This window comes from Manis pentadactyla, chromosome 12 (genome assembly GCF_030020395.1).
Source record: "Manis pentadactyla isolate mManPen7 chromosome 12, mManPen7.hap1, whole genome shotgun sequence".
Classification (NCBI taxonomy): Eukaryota; Metazoa; Chordata; class Mammalia; order Pholidota; family Manidae; genus Manis; species Manis pentadactyla.
Genome location: NC_080030.1, coordinates 39,864,968 through 39,883,227, shown reverse-complemented (window position 1 = coordinate 39,883,227; position 18,260 = coordinate 39,864,968). Strand labels below are relative to the sequence as shown.

General features: G+C 44.3%; 1 protein-coding gene across 9 annotated transcripts in view; it reads left to right on the top strand.

Annotated features, from left to right (window-relative positions):
- The window catches only part of SCAF8 (SR-related CTD associated factor 8), a 196,476-nt gene that overhangs the window by 124,839 nt on the left and 53,377 nt on the right, over window positions 1-18,260 (top strand). For 2 of the 9 annotated variants that reach the window (XR_005025064.2, XM_036886732.2), the window contains one exon: window positions 14,644-15,757. The exons of the other annotated variants lie outside the window; for them this stretch is intronic. The gene's annotated coding sequence lies outside the window, so the exon portion shown is untranslated. Of the gene's footprint in view, window positions 1-14,643; window positions 15,758-18,260 lie in introns of those variants that run through there. 9 annotated transcript variants of the gene reach the window in all.

Genomic DNA, 18,260 nt, shown 5'->3' with positions numbered 1-18,260 from the left:
TAAGGTCACCTATTTATCCTAAATCTGGGCTTTTTTTCTTCCTAAGAATATAGAAAAGAAGAACTCTGTTAGCCATATAGAGTAAAACACTGCAAAAAAGGAAAACTTTTTCACCTGAAATTAATGTAACATTATGTCAATCGTTCCTAAAAATATATATATATATTTTATATACATATATAAATGTATGTATATATAATATATATATGCATAGAGATCAAAATAAGAAATGCAGTGAGAAAGAAAGAATGAAATAATATGTAGAAGAAGCATTGGAAAAGAAGTAGTTAAATCATCCTCTTAAAAAATAAGAACTTTTTAGAGCATGTAAGACTGTAAGACAGTGTAGGGTAGAGGACACACCTGGGTCCTGGGGTCACCCAGCACTGTGCTTTTCCTGGCTTTGCTGCTCATTCACTGGGCAGCTTCAGGCTTGCAGCTTCACCCGCGCGTCTGTGGGAATGTGTGTGGTGATGCATATGTCCGGGGTGCTGGCGGGAACTCGCATAGAGGCTTGGTGTGAAGGCAGTGGGAAGCTGCCATCACTACCAAGGGTGTAGATGTGCATAATATGGGTAGTGACTGCCTATGGCTAACCTCTTGCTCAGACTGTAACGTTTTTTGGAGGACAGATTTCAAAGGGTTCAGAGATAAAGCCAGTGGACAGGGTTTCAAGCAAGGCAGGTGACAGAGGAGGGCTAATAAACTCAACAATCTAATCCTGCTAGTATACGTAAAGCGGCACCGAATCCTAAGGAAAAGAAGGAACGCAGGTCCTTGTGTAAACCCTTTTTCCGAGGGGCCTAATCGGAAATGACGCTCACAGGAAAGGAGGACATGACCCGGGATGAGGCGGCAGAGGACACACTGCAGAGGGCGGATCGCAAGTGGAGAGGTTGGTTTGAGACGATGCATACGCAAAATACTGAAGGCAACCAAAGTTTCCTGTTAGTATTGCTCAGGGCAGAGGAACAGGGCGGAGGCCGCGTCAGGCGGTGACTTTGTCCAATCAGATAGAGCGGAGCCGGCCAGGAGAGGCAGGAAGGCCTCACAAACGTGAGGGGCCCTCCGTGTTCTCTGCGTTGCCATGGCCTTGACAAAGTACATTCCTGGGAACTAGAAGAATGTACAGCTGCGCCTCCGCGTTGCTGCAGTCCAGGAATTGTGGAAGGCAGGGGAGGATGCCTGTCTTTGGAGTGAGGCAGATTTTTTTATTTTCAAGCAAAGAGAAAGGTAATTTCCTAGAACTCCAGGCAGTGAACTTGTCATGGGTCCCTGTGTGCAGCTGAAAAGAATGAATTAAAAGACTTGTTGGCTGTTGAAAAGGGATTCTCTGCTCCAGCGGAACTGGCACAGGTCCACTAAGGACAGTTCCAGCCACAAACATGATGGCAGCTTCTGAAGAGGTTGGTGTTGGAGGTGGTGGGTATCAGGATTTCAGTAAGGTATTTGAGAAAGTTGTTTAATTTCTTTATGAGAAGAATGGAGAAACAGGACGTGGATGGTGGTGCAGCCTGACTGGCTTGAAGCACCCTTCTTGAAGTACCTGTGGTGGCCCAGTGTCACCCACCCCGGGGACTCCCAGGGAGGGCCCAGGCCCCAGTCTGTCCGGGAGCCCTGGGCGGGACCCTGCCCATCCCGAGAGTGCAGCAGACAGGAGAGGCCGAGGCCTGGGTTGGAGGGAGGAAAGCGAGCCCAGCTGGGTGGGAAGGGGGCACCGAGGCCAAACGAGGGAAGCAGGAGACCAGGGTAGCCAGGAACAGGAGGGGCAGGACTGGCACCCGGGAGGCAGTGCGGATGGGCGGCCACTGTCGCTCCTCCGCCATGCGCCCTTGCCCACTGCTGCAGGCCCAGTTACAGGACCAAAGAGGGAGAGATTTCTGCCCTCCGACTTGGCCTCCTCAAGCTTGTTTGTTATTGATTTGAATGAGAAAATGGGTCTCATGCAGCCTTATTCAACCTGTAGGTGACATGAGGGTGGAGGCACTCAAGGTTGGGTGAGTTCTGTACTTGGGTCCAGAGCACTCGGATGCTGCAAGAGTCCGGTGCAGAATAACCCCTGAGGGAGAGGCTGGCGCGGCCCGTCCAGGAGGCAAGGAGCCCTTGGGCCTCTGCCACAGAATGCTGTCCACGCCGAGATGGGGGATGAGCCCCGACAGTATCACCCTGCTCCCCACAAATCGGGCCTCCTCTGAAGTTTTAAATTCAGTTCCAGTTTCCGTACATTGAAGAACACATTTTGAATGTGTCCACGGGAAAATGACTGAGATTTGAGGGAGACTGTGTATGTCAGATGAGCACATTGAAGGGATTTTATGGCCCCTGGCTTAAAATAAGTGGAGTGCAGCTGAAGGATTGGATTTATCATTTGTGACAGCAGAAGGAGGCACAAATCCAGAACTGTCTTGGATTTGGCGCTGTCCCAAAAGAAATGGGAGCCTCGAAACAGAGGCCCAGCCACTGGGAAGGCTGCCTGGACAAAGACCACTTTCAGAGAAGTTAGAGGCGACTCCAATAGGGATCCAAGCAGTCATCCGTCTTACGACATGTAAGTCCCCTTGGACTTGAGATTCTGTGGGTCTGTCTTTTATATTGTCATGTAGCTGCGGTTACCCAAAGCATCATGTGTCAATTCTGAATTGTTGGTGTGAAAGATGTGCTGTTTGGAGTTGTCTCCTTGTTAGGAGTATGGTTCACACCTGTGAAGTCTGGGTTCTCGTATGAAAAGACATCAGTTTTGACCTGGTTCATCCCATGAGACCCATTACCATCCCTCAGGGAGGAACTTGATTGAAATGAAAGGTAAATTTGCATGTCTGCACTTCTGGGTGCCAAAGGGCAGAGCACATTCTTATAGGCTAAAGTGAGCTGTAGTTTTTTTTTGATTAGTAAAAAAAAATTTTTTCAGATAGGCAGGTTGTTAAGGATGGACATTTTGATCTATTTAAAAATTTTTTTAATTCATGTATTTATTGTTGTAACTATAAAAGGAAGTCCTTCCTTAGAACTTTGGGTGCGAGCCAAAGGCACTGTCATCGACTGTGACTGATAAATGGTGGCAGGCTTCCTGGTTCTGGTCATTGCTGCCGTGACTGTGGCCTAAGATCACATATTGTCCTTGTCCTTTTGAACAGGGAAGAGATTCAAGAGCCATGGGAACTTGACTTCCAACATGTTCCCAGGTGGACACAATCCACCAGGTGCTCGGAGGGGCGCGTGGTCCTGGCCGCGTTCTCGCATCCGCCCTGGCCACGCGTTCCTCCTGAGTCTGCCTGGACCTGCCGCTGGGAGATGGGGGAGTGTCCTGGTTGGGGACGTACCTTCCTAACATACTTTGTGAACAGTGTTAACTATTGACTTCCCAAAAGGCACTGTAGATGGCCAGAGGCCCAGCGTTCTTAAAGGGAGGTCCGACTTCCTTACTCAGGATGCTGGTTTCCTGTGCTACGGGGTTGGCATGCAGGCTCTTTGTTTTCCCCCTAAATGGCTCCAGAGAGCTTTGCTCTGAGCTCAGGGGACTCCTATTCCCCCCCACTCTCTGCCTCTCCCGCTTTTCCACAGTCATGTACTCTGACACTTATGCTCTGTCTTTATTTAGGGAAAGGCTTGAAGAGCCCTTTGTCTAAAACAGCACCCATCCTAAGCCTGTCTTTTTCCCTCGCTGTTCGCTTTTACAGCACGCTGCTGATCACTTGTTTATTTAGTTGTCTCTCTGCCAGCAATGTGAGCTCCCTGAGCAGAGACCCAGAGCTTTATTCACCTCTCTGCCTCCAGCTTCTTTCTGCAGTAGTCCCAGGCATATGGCATGCTCACAGTAGTTACCTGATAGAGAAAAAGGAGAGAACTTGTAAGGGATAAGTAGGGAAGCATAAACATCCTGAAAAGCACCTTCAGTCCTTGTGCCCATCTTGCTGTGGAAATGCACACGACCTGCTACGTTAGCTCAGTATCCCCACGGCACCCATCCACTCGACTCCCTAATAGGGTGTGAGTAAAATATAGGATGGCCAATTAAGTGGAATAGCAGATACTCAACATATAATTTTTAGTGTAAGTATGTCCTGTACTAAAAATTATTTCTTGTGTATTTTCATTTGCTGAATCTGGCAACCCTAGTTCCCTGATATGTATTGATTTGTCATATGTTAGGATGTTTCCGTGCTCTGTACAGTTCTTCTAAAAGAGATCAGCTCTAATGTCAGCCTTGAGCCCTGGTATCTTAGCACCCCCACTGGGAGCCATTGTTCCCTCAGAGGCTTTCTTCAGCTGAAATACACGTGATGAATGATAATGCATGTATGAACATCCTGGGTGACCATCCCCTGAGCGTCCCCTCATTTTCCCCCACTCAAGAAAACATATTGAATATAAATGATAGTGACAGTTATAGGGATGACCTTGACTCCTTTCTGATTTATTATTTAAAACAAATAATGTACAGATTTGGACTTTATTATTTTAACTAAACCTAAGAAATGACTCTCAGCTGACTGCAGACGGACTTTGAGGCTGAGGATAGGTGGGCTAGAATTTAGCACTAAAAAATGAGGATTGTGGTTTTTATTTCACTTCAGAGATATTTGGTTTTTTTTTTAGAGAGAGAGAGAAAAAATATCTTGGACCCAAAGAGAGAGAGATGGCTGAGTGAAAGCTAATCTCACTGTTAGAAAAATACTCCAAGCATGGGTACCATTAGTAGTGAGTTGACCATTTCACTTTTACATGTAACAAAACAAAATCAGAATCCACCTAACGCCACTGATGTGGCCATTTAAATCATAGTGAAAAGCTCTCTGAAAATACAAAGGACTCTGTGAGAAATGAGGATACCCTTTTCACTTTATATTTGTCACCAAGTGTAACTTAACTGTAAAAACTTTCTGGGCAGTTTAAGGAACATCAGAGATATCAGAGGCCTAAAGCACAGATGGAATAAGCCCAAAAGAAAGACTATGCCATAGTATCCACTGAAACAAATTTTTAAATCATTAATTGGAAACATAATTGAGGATTGATGTAAATTTAAAAAGGACAAACCTAACATACTACCACATCTAAACTGTAGCTTGAATTTCACTTCTTCTTCTTAAATAGAAATAAATGAAGAGATAAACTATTTATTTGGGTCCTTTGATTGCAGTCAAGTATCTATTGTCAACACTTTAGAGACTCCTGAAACGTGGTTATTTATGAGTTGAGTTTAGTGCACCCAAGAGTGGATGTGAATCCTGTGTTCCCGTGGCCTGGGAGCCCCTGGGGTTATTTATTAAAGCTGCTGGTAGTGCCTGGCTTCTCCCTGTGTCGCGACCCTGTGCCCCGCTTCTTGGTTGCCTGTGTGTAGGTCAAGCTGGCTTCACTTATTCTACTAGGTACCCCTGGGACCCTCAGGCAGGTCCTCCAGAGTGACACTCTATTAATACTCCCGGGAGAGGTTCCAAAGAGTGAGTTATAGAAAGTGAAAAAACTGTGGCTTTCATGATTCCAGAGAGAAAGAAAACCAGAAATGGGACGCCACTGAGATGATTTGCTTGCCTGCGCTTCGCTGGCAGCTCCATCCCAGCGGCGGGTTCCTGATGTGAAGGGTGCTTTGCAGGGTTCATTGGGCAGCCTCGCAAATGGTTCCTCTCGCTCAGCCGGCACCACAACATCAACAAGCATGCTGAGCTCGAGATGGATGGAGTGCAGTCCTCTGTTGGGGAACCATCACAGAAAAGAGGAGAGACTTTGAGTCAAATGTTGGCTCCACCTCGCAGGAGCTGTGTAAGCTGAGGAGGTGACCAGGGCCTCTAGGAGCTGGTATCCCCGTTTGCGAGTTGAGGTTAATGGTCGCTGCTTGTGCTTTGGGGGAAGGACCGAGGTGCCTGTTTCCCTCCCTCTGCACTGTGCTGTTGAATCTGTATCCCCCGTGTCCCTGCCAGGATTTACACAGATGTGCTAGTTAACTTCCAGTGGTCATTTAAGGAAAAGAAGAAATAGTTAAGGGCAAGGTTGTCCAAAGATGCAGGAGTGTTTTCTTTGAAACTGCCAGAGAGGATACAGGCTTTTGGGTGTGTTCAGTGGCAGTGGTTAGAAAAGCAAGTAGCTGATCCTTTTGAAGATACAAAAAGACAACTGATTTGCAAACTTTTATAAACTAGCTGTGTCTCAAAATGGACATCATTTTCCTGTTGCATAATAATTTTGTATGAGTAGAGTAACATAGAGGGCTATGCTCAAGTAGTCCTGGGACCTGTTGGAACTGTGTTTTTTCAGTTCTCCCGTCTCCCAGCCAAGCCACTTGTGCCAAGCACAGCTCGCTCTGTCCCCACTTTCCACCCAGATTTTCCCTGCTTCGTAGCCCTTGGTGCAGATGGTGCTGCGTAAGGGCCGTCCTTGCTGCATCACAGGAAGTTCATTTACTTGGACAGTTAATTTAACTGTCCTACACCAATGATGAGTGTATTTACACCTTAGAGGGTTTTGTGGCTTTTCCTCAGTGTACATATGATTGGGGGAAAGAGTAAGAGATGTAAAGAGAAGAAGAGTTTACTTAGAATCTGCTTGCGTGCCTGGGGTTTTTGCACCTAGCACTAAATGGAAGAGGTTATTTCCTCTTGAATTACTATTTGTAGAGTGGATTGAGCTTTCCTTTGATACATGTTATAATTGCAGAGAGGAATTCATTCCCAGGGAAACATTTCAACTTCCCAAAATGTGATACTTGATGTTGACAAGGATCTGGCCCTTACACAGCCATGAGAAATCCTAAAGGGCATTAGACGTCGATCAAGGGAGTCACGTCCTAGGGAGTTTGCAGGATTCTCTTGGGGATCCAGGGGCAGGTTGCATTTGCAGTGGCCCCTGCTTTAACCTGTCTCATTGATTCTGCTTAAAATCATTTTAGAACAAGCCTTTCCAACAAAATTTTATATGTTAGATCAGTGGCTTTCAAACTATATCTCAGAGACTGGGGGTCAGGAGCAGGCAGGGTCCCATGAAGGACTGGACAGGCTGGCTTCTGCCCAGGCTGCCTGGCTTCCATGTGCCCTGCACAATGGACTCTCACAGCTTCGAAATAGCAAATTAATTACAAACGAACAGTCGAGTCCCTTGGCATTCCTGGCTCTAAGATACACGGTTTCATCCATTCCAAGCTGACTCACAGCATGTCCTAATCTACAGTTTTGCTAGGGAAGGCACAGATGTGAATAGCCCTGATGGCAAAGTAAGTGGGTAGTGATGTGACACTTAGCTGGTGAGTCAGCCCAGTTGACTGCTGTTATCCACGTCCCCACTCAGCCTTTTCCTACTTATCAGGGCATACCTGTGTTAGAGGAAAGTGACATACTATCATGGAGTTTGTAATTTGGGGGTTTGCTAACATCTAAGATGGGTCCCTCACAAATGTCTAAGGCTTTCTGTGAAAAGGCATGCAGCTCTGGGCAGCTGGACGGCACCCAAGGTGCCATGGCCCAGGGCGTTAGGAGACATGCCCTGGGATGGTCCATGCCATGTCACCTCGTGAGCATAAGGGAGCTCCGTGTGGGGCACAGGTGCGGTACGCATCAGCTCGCAGACACTGCGAATGAGATTTTCTTATCCCAAATCCTGGCCCAGGCTTCTGAGAACATGATTATAGAAAGCAACCCATTAAAAAAAAAAAAATCACGTCCTATTCTGTTCTGTGCTTTCAGATCTGCTCAAGACAAATGTTCCTGAGACTTGCTGTGTTTGTAGAAAAAAAAGAGAATCTATTAGTGGTTCATTAACTTGGATCATGTTTGGAGTTCTCTGTGAGCTTGTTACAATAGGACAGTGCCTTCCTGAACAGTATTATTCTGTAAAAAAAAAAATAGTGTTTCTCTATTGCAAGTCAAGCATAGTGTTTCTCCCTGACATCAGTTACCCAGTGTGAGAGGTGAAATCATGCTGACTTTAAAGCACTTGACTGCAGGTGTGAATAGCGGGCAGGACAGGACTTGACCTGAGTCCCCTCTGCTCTGTCGTCTTGAGTGTAAATATGACCCCAGTTATTTCCTTTGCTAACACTACTCCCTCTATGAATATGGAGCCCTAGTTCCCATCTTTGTCATTTTATGAGCACGTGAGAGAAAACCTGTGTGAAATGGAAGGCAAATGAGCGCAAATCAGAAACCATCAAATCAGGCGTGAAGGCATTTGCTAGTCAGGCCTCTCCAAACGCACAGGGGGAAGAACAGTCTCTCTTTTTTTCTTCTTCTTTTAATTTCACTCACTCACCATCCTAGGTTCTTTCAAACAGCCAATTTCTGATTTTAAATACTTATTCTGGGGAAGGAGATAAAGCCCAATCCTGCATCCAAAGGAAAGATCAGAAGGAGGCATAACTGGGTCCCCCGTAAGAGACAGCCTGTGCAGGAGGCTGGGCTGTGTCCCCGGAAGTGCTTTTCCTGGCTCCCTGTCCTTGCCAGCTGTCCCACAAGGCTGTGGGTGGGTGTTCCTGTCCGGAGAATGCCAGTGGTCATGTTCGTGGGCTTGTATTTCCTGGCCTCCAAGGAAAGTGAGTGGCTTGTCATTTACTCACCTAAGCCTTATCAGTTCTCTGCTGCTGATTCAGTGTGCAAATGAGTTTCTACAGCTATTAAAAAACAAACCGCTTCTGCTCAACTGGATGGCCAGATAGTCTCTCTAATTCAGTTGTGAAGACAGCCGAGGACACCAGATTGAATTTGCTTTAAGCAAACTGGATATATGAAAATTGAAATTTTTTTAAATGGGTGATTGTTCACTTTTCAAAAGGTTACTTTGCCTTACAGAAAAGATTAATGATGGGATTTCGTTTAAATACCAACTTCTTTCAATACTCTAAAAATAAGATTTAATTGATGTCCTGTGTCTCTAGAGTGTGCTTTATGCATAAAGCTTTATACCTAGTAAAAATATTGAAAGTCTTTCAAAGTTAGCTGTCAGTGCTGCTAAATGACTGTTAATAGTTTTTGCTCCATCCTGGGGAGAGAAAGAATCCACCCCACTACTAATAGTTAGAACATGACCAATTCTAAAGTGAGGGCAGCCTGTCGTGTGACCGGCCACTCATTAATGGTACAGTATGTTCTTGGAAGCTCCAAGCCAAATCTATCCAGCTCTAACCAGGAGAGCTGTGTGAAACAAGCCCTCCGGTAAATCTGTCGGCCCTCCGCATCAGCCCCAGCCTGAAGGCCTCCAACCAAGGGGATCTCACTGTAGCAGCATGAGTGGCTCAGGGCTGTTTCCTGTATGGATGGTTGAAATGACTCAGGGTGTCACAGGTAGAGGCTTATACCTCTGGGATGAGTACGCAGTGCTTCTTGACTCTCCATTCTCTCCCTGAATGTCCAGTGAGAAGCCCTGGACCAAGGACTGGGGCACAGACCCTGTTCTTGCCTCATGGAGCCTGCAGCCTGGCCAGCCCTTCATGTAGTCAGGGCAGTGCCCCTGAAGGGTACAGAATGGCACCTTTGGTGACCTGCTCTTCTCTTCCTCCTCCTGTTTCTAGTCTTCTCTCTGACCTCCACCCCTGAGCTCAGGGGGTCAATGCGCAGACTTGACATTATATGTGACTTGTAGCAGAGATTCATTTTCTCTTGTATTTCCACAAGGGCCTATGCTGTGACTTTTTAAAACCCACAAATGTGCAGATTCCTAGTTCCTGTGGAGATTCTCCCCCGCAAATAGGAATGGCTGACAGAGGGAGAATGTTGGGAGGGGAAGGAGAAGGGTGAGGCTGGTTTGGTTTGGGGGCTGGGGGCAGAGCGGGCAGGGGAAGGGCACTGCACTGCAGAATCACTGGCACCCCGCTCCGTGAGGAAGGTGAGGAGCTGTGGGCCTCTTCCCTCGCCTTTCCAGTCCACCACAGGGGAGCTCACAGTCACAGGAGGGAGTAGGGCTCTCCCCGGGGGACAGACTGAGGGACACTGGTGCCTGGGCCTCAGCCTCCTGCGAAGGCTGACAGAGGGGCAGCCATCAGGTAGCGTCTTCAGTGGCTGACTAAGCACGTTTGAAGTAGAGAAGAGAGGGACGGCATGCCAGGCAGACGGGTGGCAAGCTTCGTCCCTGCTCCTGTAACCTGAGTGGCAGTGAGCACCTCTGCTCCCCTTCTGTCACCAGGGCTGCCTGAGAGCATGGCAGAAGGAAGACTCCATTATAGGACACACACCCTACTGGAGGGTAAGATACCAGTGTGCCATCTAGATTCCCAATCTGTGTGTGCCCACCAGCAAGTGTGAGACCTTTCAGCTTCAGTTTTCTAATGTTTAAAATGAGAATTTTGTGCCCTAATATTCCTAATTCCAATAGGATCCCTCTCTCTATTACATTGGCTGGTTACAATGGAATTAAATAGCTTCTTTGGGAATCTCCGAGATTATACAGTGTATGCACAGTAAATAAAACCATGATCTCAGTTTAATAGAGAAGCCCTGGTTATCCCCTGTCATGGAAGTGAACTTCTCTAATAGGAAATAATTGCCTTTAATTATTCTTACATTTGGTGTTTGGAAAGACCTGCCTTCATACTGTCCTAATCTGATGGGGTGTCACGCCACACATTCTACATAGGTTTTCAACTACAGAACAATAAAACATTTAGCAAATGATGTTAGAACATGTCTACACACACTGATACTTTCAGATCTGGGCCAACCATCCTGGTCCCATATGGGCTGACCAAATGGATCGTCTGCACAAGGCAGATTGGGGTCTGGCACTCTTGAACACCTCTGGCATTTTCCTTTAGACATGGCGGGGCAGGCCGGCCTGAGGCTTGGATCTGAAAGTGAGTTGGAGAGGACCTAGCTTTCTTGATAGTGCCCCTCACCTTGATCAATCCAGTAGCAGGAGTGCAGTGCAGGGACACATCACACCCTGGGGAGGTTTTCTGTCCACATCCACTGGCTTCATGACCACAAGCTGCCTCCTCTGTTGAGAACAGGAGAGCGGAGGACAGCGGATCACAGTCGGCCTTCCTGGCTGACCACTGGCAGCTCTGACAAGGGCCCTCTGGGGGAAGAAATAAGGGAGGCGAATTAGAAAGGGGGCAGAGCCTCTCTGTAGACCCTGTCTCTTTCTCAACTGTAATTTAGAAATGATTCTTCAGGCTGTAGGTGTTTCCATCCTGCTAATGGGTCATTTGGAAATCAGAACACATTTACTTCAGGAGGAAAAATGGGAGATAGACCACAGAGGCTTCTGCGTCGTAACTGAAGTCAACTTAAACCCTGTTCTGTGGTGCGGCTGGCCTGCCTGTCGTCAGGTCCCTGAGGAGGCACGCTACTTGGTGCTCACGCCTCCCGCCTCTGTCACCCTGTATAACGGACCTGGAAACCTGCCCACGGTTTCTAGAGCTGGGTTTCTGCAAGTACGAAAGGTGACGGCTGTTTGGGAGCAGTTGGGCCTGCCCTGCTGTCCCGCTCACCTCTGGCTGACCATCAGTGCTGTTGCAGGTCAGGGGATAGGAGGCCATCCACCTCTCAGGTATCTCCGGGAAGCAGCCTGTGAGAGGAAAGGCACAGAGTTTTGGCATTAGGCACGCTTAGCTTGAAATCCAGTCTCTCCCTCTCTGTAGCTGTGTCTTCTTCGCTATGTTATTTAAGTTCTTTGAACCTCGTTTTTCTCATGTGCAACATAGGATTAAAGAATCTATCTGCTTTGCAGGGCTGTTTGCATAGATTCAGACATGTATGTAAGTCACCCGGATCCAGTAGACCACCCAGTGAGTTACAGTTGGATAAGAGTGTCTCCACATAGATTTACCTTTATTGTACCCTTTTTAAAAAAGAATAGCTTTATTTCAAAATGAAGGACAGTTGCAGGAGATATATCAATTATGGCAACTCAAGCTGCAGAAAACTGGGTCTAGAACTTTTACAATTGTTTCCATTACTTTCACCTCCAGGCACTACTACATCTCAGTTTATTTTTTAAAACATCTTAGCTTTTGCACCATGTTCTCTTGGAAAAGTGGGGTTTGTGGCTTCCTACTCTTCATTTACTATGAAATTATAGCCAGTATTAGGGGGTCGTGAGGCACCCTGGTAACTGCTAACAAAGAGTGATCTAGCTATTGAGGGAGCTCGGAATAAGCCAGGTGTCTGGAATGTCCACTCAGTGGCAGATCTCTGGATTTGCTGGGTGTCTTTTTTTGTGACTAGGCTTTAGATGCAGTAGCGTATTGTTGGATTCAGTGCCTAAAGTTAGAGCACCATAGCATATATAGAATCTTCTGCTTGGTGATTCATGACACACAACACACAGTGAATAGAAAGAACAGGAGTCATGGGATTGAAGCTAACGCAGCTTTGCCGTTCAAGCTCTGCCACTTGCCCTGTGACAGTGGGCAAGCCACTGCTCCGAGCCTCAGTTCCTTGGTAGAGGCAGTTGTATCAGTCTTGCAGGCCATTCTCCATAAGGCTCTTGATACAAGGGATAATAGTAGTAGTAACAAAACTATGCAGAAGAGCTGAGTAATAATAAATAATGAATTCAATATTCGATGTTACCAGCCAGAGACATACAGCATAACGTAATATAAATAATAGAGAAAGAGCTCTGCCTGGGGAACAGGAGACCTGGTTCTCATTCCCATTCCGATGGCTCAGTGACTCGCAAGTCGCTCAAGCCTTCAAACCTTGGCTGCCTTGGTCCCGCGTTATAAGGCCAGAGAGTTCATAAACACAAAAGGGCTGGGAAAACTAGAGCATTTGCCAAATACAGGCTGTGTGACCATGATCCCATCTCTGAATGGTTACTTGCATGAGTAACTTGGTGTTCACTTTTTGGCATCCACCCTCTCCAGGGATGGATCATTTTACCTGCTCTCACAGTGGTTCCATCGGGCGCTTACAACATAGCCAACACATCCTAGAAACCCACGGTCGTAAAAATACTCGCCAGACCTCCATAATCAATTTACTTTTTGTTTAATTCAAGTTCATTTGTCATGTGACAATACTTATTTCTCTTACTTGGCAACAAAGAGATTTAGTCTGTGTCGGTATACATATGCACATGTCAGGAGATCACTCTTGCATGTTCCCAGCCCACAGTTTGAGTACTTTTGCGTCTTTTTCCTTTGTCCCCATTGTGATCTTGGGGCCTCTTGCCACACTGGTGTTGATTTTCTCTGGACAGTCGCGATCACCCATTACCGCCTGGGAAATGTTACCCAGATTTGAGGAAACGGCTCTGTAGCTTTGCTGTAATAGCTACTCAGAGTCAAAGTGGCCGTGCTGGTTTTCAGTGTTGTTCCTTTTTGAGTAGCTTCTAAGTCAGTGTTTCAAGGGTAAGCTCGTTAGCAGAACAGAATCATCTGAAGCAATAGGCATTGTCTCATTGCCAGTTTTGTTTTGTGTGACTCATTCACACATTTCACAAATTATGACTCGCCTTATGCCTAAACCATGGTAGAGAGATGAAAAAGTAATTCAGCCATTTTTCTTGTCAACATGACAGCCAAGATGCCTTCAAAAATATATAATAGAATGATAGAATGGAATGGTCTGATAAGATACAGCATAATGTAATATAAATAATAGGTGGTTGTTTCCGCATCATTTGTTTTACCAGCCACAGAGGTGTAAAGAGCAAATCAAAATTTGTAAATACAGGTTTTCAATTACTGAAGCTTGTCATGTTGTTACTAATGGGAACTAATTGTCCCACATACCCAGGTATTTAACCTAATTTTTGGTTCACCTATGGCAGCTGTGAAAGTCACATTAAACTTTCCAGCCCAATGTGTTACGATATTAACCATATCACAATATTGGTGAGGTAGTTGGGCACAGCAGTTGAAAGCATCAGTTTTGGGGTCAGACTTCCCATGTCTAGACCCACCCCTGCTTACCAGATGTGTGCCTTGATAAAGTTATTGGTTATAATTACCCAACCTAGTCCAACTGGTTGAATTTTATGGCTTTGTAATGTGATCTGGCTTTTACATAATTATTTCTCAATTTAAGAACACCATCAGGTACCCCCCAAAAAGACACATTTTAGATCTTAAGACAGCAAAAGATGTGGCATGTATATTTGCAGTTTTGTGCCCATATAGCTTAATCACATCATCATTTAAGAAGATTTTAACCAACTTCTGAAGATAATAAGTATCTCTGGATTTCTCAGAAGTTCGGCTGGTTCTAATTCTGAATTGTACTGGGACCCTAGGACCCCCAAATGAAGGTGTTTTGCAAACCTAACCATGGCCACCGACTGAAGTGATTAGACCTAACTGTGAAGGCAGGACCATGTGAAGCCATTAACGTGGCTGGATCAACAGCCTTTTTGGAATTCATCCATTGAAGTCCTCTTAGTCTGTATGTGAAGGAACCAATTCCCAGCAAGGTCAGGGGACGTTGTTAGTTATTAGTGGAGTCACACCTAGAGCCGAGGCACGCTGACTTCCTGGGCAGGGTCTCTCCTGAACCATTCCAGCACGAGGAGAGAGATGAACACTGTGTACGCTGGTTCTTTCAGCTCTCTTGGAAGAAGACTTGGCATTTTAGAGCACAGAAATTCATCAAACATTGAAACATTCGCTGTTGTATTGACACCATCTCTTCTTTAGGAATTACTTTGGAAAAAAAAAAAAACTAGGAAAAGTTACTCCATTGACTAGTGATGACCAGTTATTGTTCCTTTTGTCAACAGGCAAGATGATGAATGAAGTCCTGGCAGCTTCCTGTGTCCCAGGCCTTGTAGAAATAAATGAGACGTGCTTCAAAGTTCTAATGTGCATCACATCGGATCTTGTTTAAGGAAGCATTAAAAGGAACCCGCCGTTACCTATTGAGAAGGCTCTGTGGTCTCAGGCGTTGTTTCTGATTGAATCCAGAGGTTGCAAGCATGCCTCCCTGTATTACCTGTTGGAGCAGGTTTAAGTTTATAAATTTTAAACACGAACTCTATGAGTTTCCAGTCCATAATTGTTCTTTTTGAGGATCCACTCAGATGAACAGTATTGCATCTGTAAGCGATATGCACTTCCACAAGATAACTGATTGGAATATAAATGGCAACAGACTCCATCTGTAGCATCATGTAGTACCAGTGACGGAAAGGACAGATTGCAAGGAAACCTGTCAGGGGAGAAAAGTCATATTGTGTTGGAACTACAGTTTACTAGAACCATAGCTTTAGTAAACCAGGCTTTTTTCTTGAACACAACATGCATAGACTGTGGACTGGTGTTCTTGACTGGTGGCTTTATCCATCATTCTTAGTCATCTCCTTGGACACTCTCAAACATTTTAAGTCTTAAGACTTCATTGAAAAAAAAAAAATGCAGCTTTGAGAAAATCCAGAGTTCAATATATTCTTCTGGTTGTTTTGTTCCAGCCTTCATGTCCTGATATTACAAACAGCAGGCACCCCAGACAGATGAGAAGCCTAGTGGAAGAGGAAAGAAATGAATGAACGGGCATATTCCATTGTATTGTAAACATACTTTATAAGTACATTTCTTATTAGTTTCTTATTCAGGCAGAGATCATAAAAATTTGCTGCAAGTATCCATACCAGGATTTGTGTTTTGGAAATAATCAGTGTTCACTATACCAGCAGGGAAAGAAAAAATGTAAAAACTCAAATACAAGCACTCTTTACACCCCAAAGAATATTTTTATCATTCTTTGTTTTGACTCTGTCACAAATTAAAGAGCTTGGAATGCAGTCGTCTGTGGTCTCTTGAAATTTAATCAATGAGAACCTAACAATTTCACAGTATGCTGTCACTTTGGACATTCATAATAAAATTTGGAACTAATTTTGGTTGTTAGTCATTTACTTTGCTTTGTAGCTTAGCACATCTTGTGTGGCTCATTTTTGCCTGGCAGACAAACAGTTTGAATTACCATTTATGTAGATACAGAGATGCATATGTAGTTCAGGCCTTTCACTGTGTTGAATTGCTGTACTGAATCTCTGTTTAGTTCTATATTGACAACCACTCTTGGTTATTTGTTGAAAGGCTGAGATAATTTTGAATGCCAAGGTCTTTTTGATTATGCATTCTGCATACAGAGAATTCCTGAGGATTGTACCCCAGCTTTCTTTGGTTCCTGATTACACTATGTTTTATGTTAAATTGATTATAATATAATCATAACATTGATTGTATTTTCTATAAAACAAAACTGGAGAAGGCTGTGGGTAATATAGCCACAGCTATAGGCTTTTCAATTATATCTTTTATGCTTGACTTTCTGCCCAATATGTAGGAGTATATTTTTATGTATTCCACAATATTGTAGTAAGAAAAACAAAAACTCCAAAGAAATCCAAACATGTTAGCCTCTGTAGGAAGCTTAGACCTTGCTTGGCACTTTGACTAAATTTGATAAGGAAGTAAGAAACAATCCCTTTCCTTCTATTCTTCTGTAACTAAACCTGCAATTGGCAGATAAACTACTCCTCTAGAGCTCCCACCTTCCAGAAAAAGGCACAGCATGGATTTGGGGATGAATAATGGACATTCTAGTGTATTCAAAAACATGATTTAGAACTCTTAAATGGGGGCAAAAAGGCAAGTTGGAGTTCCTGGCATCCTTTTCAGTGGGTGGAGTGGGAGGAGAAAGGGTAGAACAGCAAACAAATTAAAAAATATGATCATTCCTTCAGAACTGAGTTCTTATGCAGTCCTAGCACTTAGCTGGAGGTGACTTTCCAACCATCAGGTGTACAACCAGGGCTCATATACTAGAAGAGTCATCTTTTTTAAAATCCCAAGGCAGCATAATCAGGGCAGAGGTTGATGCTTTTGTTCCCTAGATGAACTTCCTTTTTCTGAAGCCTCTGCCACCCTCTGCCTGAGCATCTGGACACGCCTACTTTGTCAATCAGCGTGAATATTTAACAGTCCACACTCCATCCCTGCCTTCAGCCGGTGGCAAAGGAAAGCTTTCAAAACAAACATCTTGAGCTGGTTTTAAAAACAGTGTTAGGTGACTTTGACAAACTGAAGCTATTTGGCATTTACACAATAAGAAAGAATCCTTGATGTGGATCGTGTGGTTCTCTAAGTAAATGCTGGGCTCTCACTTGAAGTCTAATACCCAAATCTCACAAATGAATTGGTGGTCTTAAGCAATTTCTTTGTGGTTGAAAATTCTTCAGAGAGGAAAAAAAACCATCTGCTGCAGAATGATCTCCACCTAGGAATTGCATACAGACCATCACTTTTATCCAAAGCAGTTTGTGTTATAAATGATTTAAGAGTGTAAGCAGTTAAGAAAGTGGTTGAGTTTGATGCTTTAGAAGAAAGTTTTTTTTCCATTCATTATTAGTAATTTTCCTGGATCTATTATTTCTTCATCCATTTGCTAAAATTGGGGGGTATTCCACACTGTTGTGGCTGGCATCAGCTCCTATCATTTCTATGGCTGGGCTTTCCCCAGAGGACTGGTTAGATGTTACTGGCAGCTGCAGGAGGGACCCTGGCACAGTGTTTAGGCTGGGTCATGTTTATTGTTTTATCGATGTTTACTGTACCTTTTAGTATCTGTGAAATATGTTTACCTCTCATTTCTTCTGAGGCACGCATCTCTTTCAAAACATTTAAAAAATATCATTGAAAAAGACTTTACCAGTGGGCTATAAGGAATATAATGAAGGTCATTTTCACATAGTCTTGTGTTTTTGCAAAAACAAGTAATTTTTTAATCCAAAAACATGCAAAGAGATCAAATGGCTATTATTGTAGATCGTTCAGGAAGGAAGATCATAAACTAGAAAAGAACATATATATATATATATATATATATATATACACACACACACACACACACACACACACACACACACTTTTCTGAACTTTATTGTATAAGCTTAAGTACTCATGTATTTTCTTTAAAAAAATCATTCATTATATGAATTCAAATTTAAAACTCCACCAAAGGGTCCGTAGTTCTAGAAATAAATGTGTCTTTCAGATGGCTAAGACTATCAGCTTGCACAGTGGGAAAAAACCTGAATATACCTTTTATAATTTTGCCTGGGTGATCGTGGGTGAGGAGAAGACTAGTACTGAGTAGAAGCAACTGCTATTCAAAAGATTTTTTAAAGATCTTTATGACAACTGAGCCAAACTCCTGATTTATAGCATCTTAAAGGACCCCTCATGAAGAGTTGCCCTAATATTTAAAAGTTTCCCCACACCTCAAGCAAACTGAGGTAGGAACCACAGCAGATAATCCACTGAGCAGCTCCCTCCTCGTCATTACACCATCCCCTTCCTTTCATTCATCACAGAAAAAAGTAAAAAAGCTATT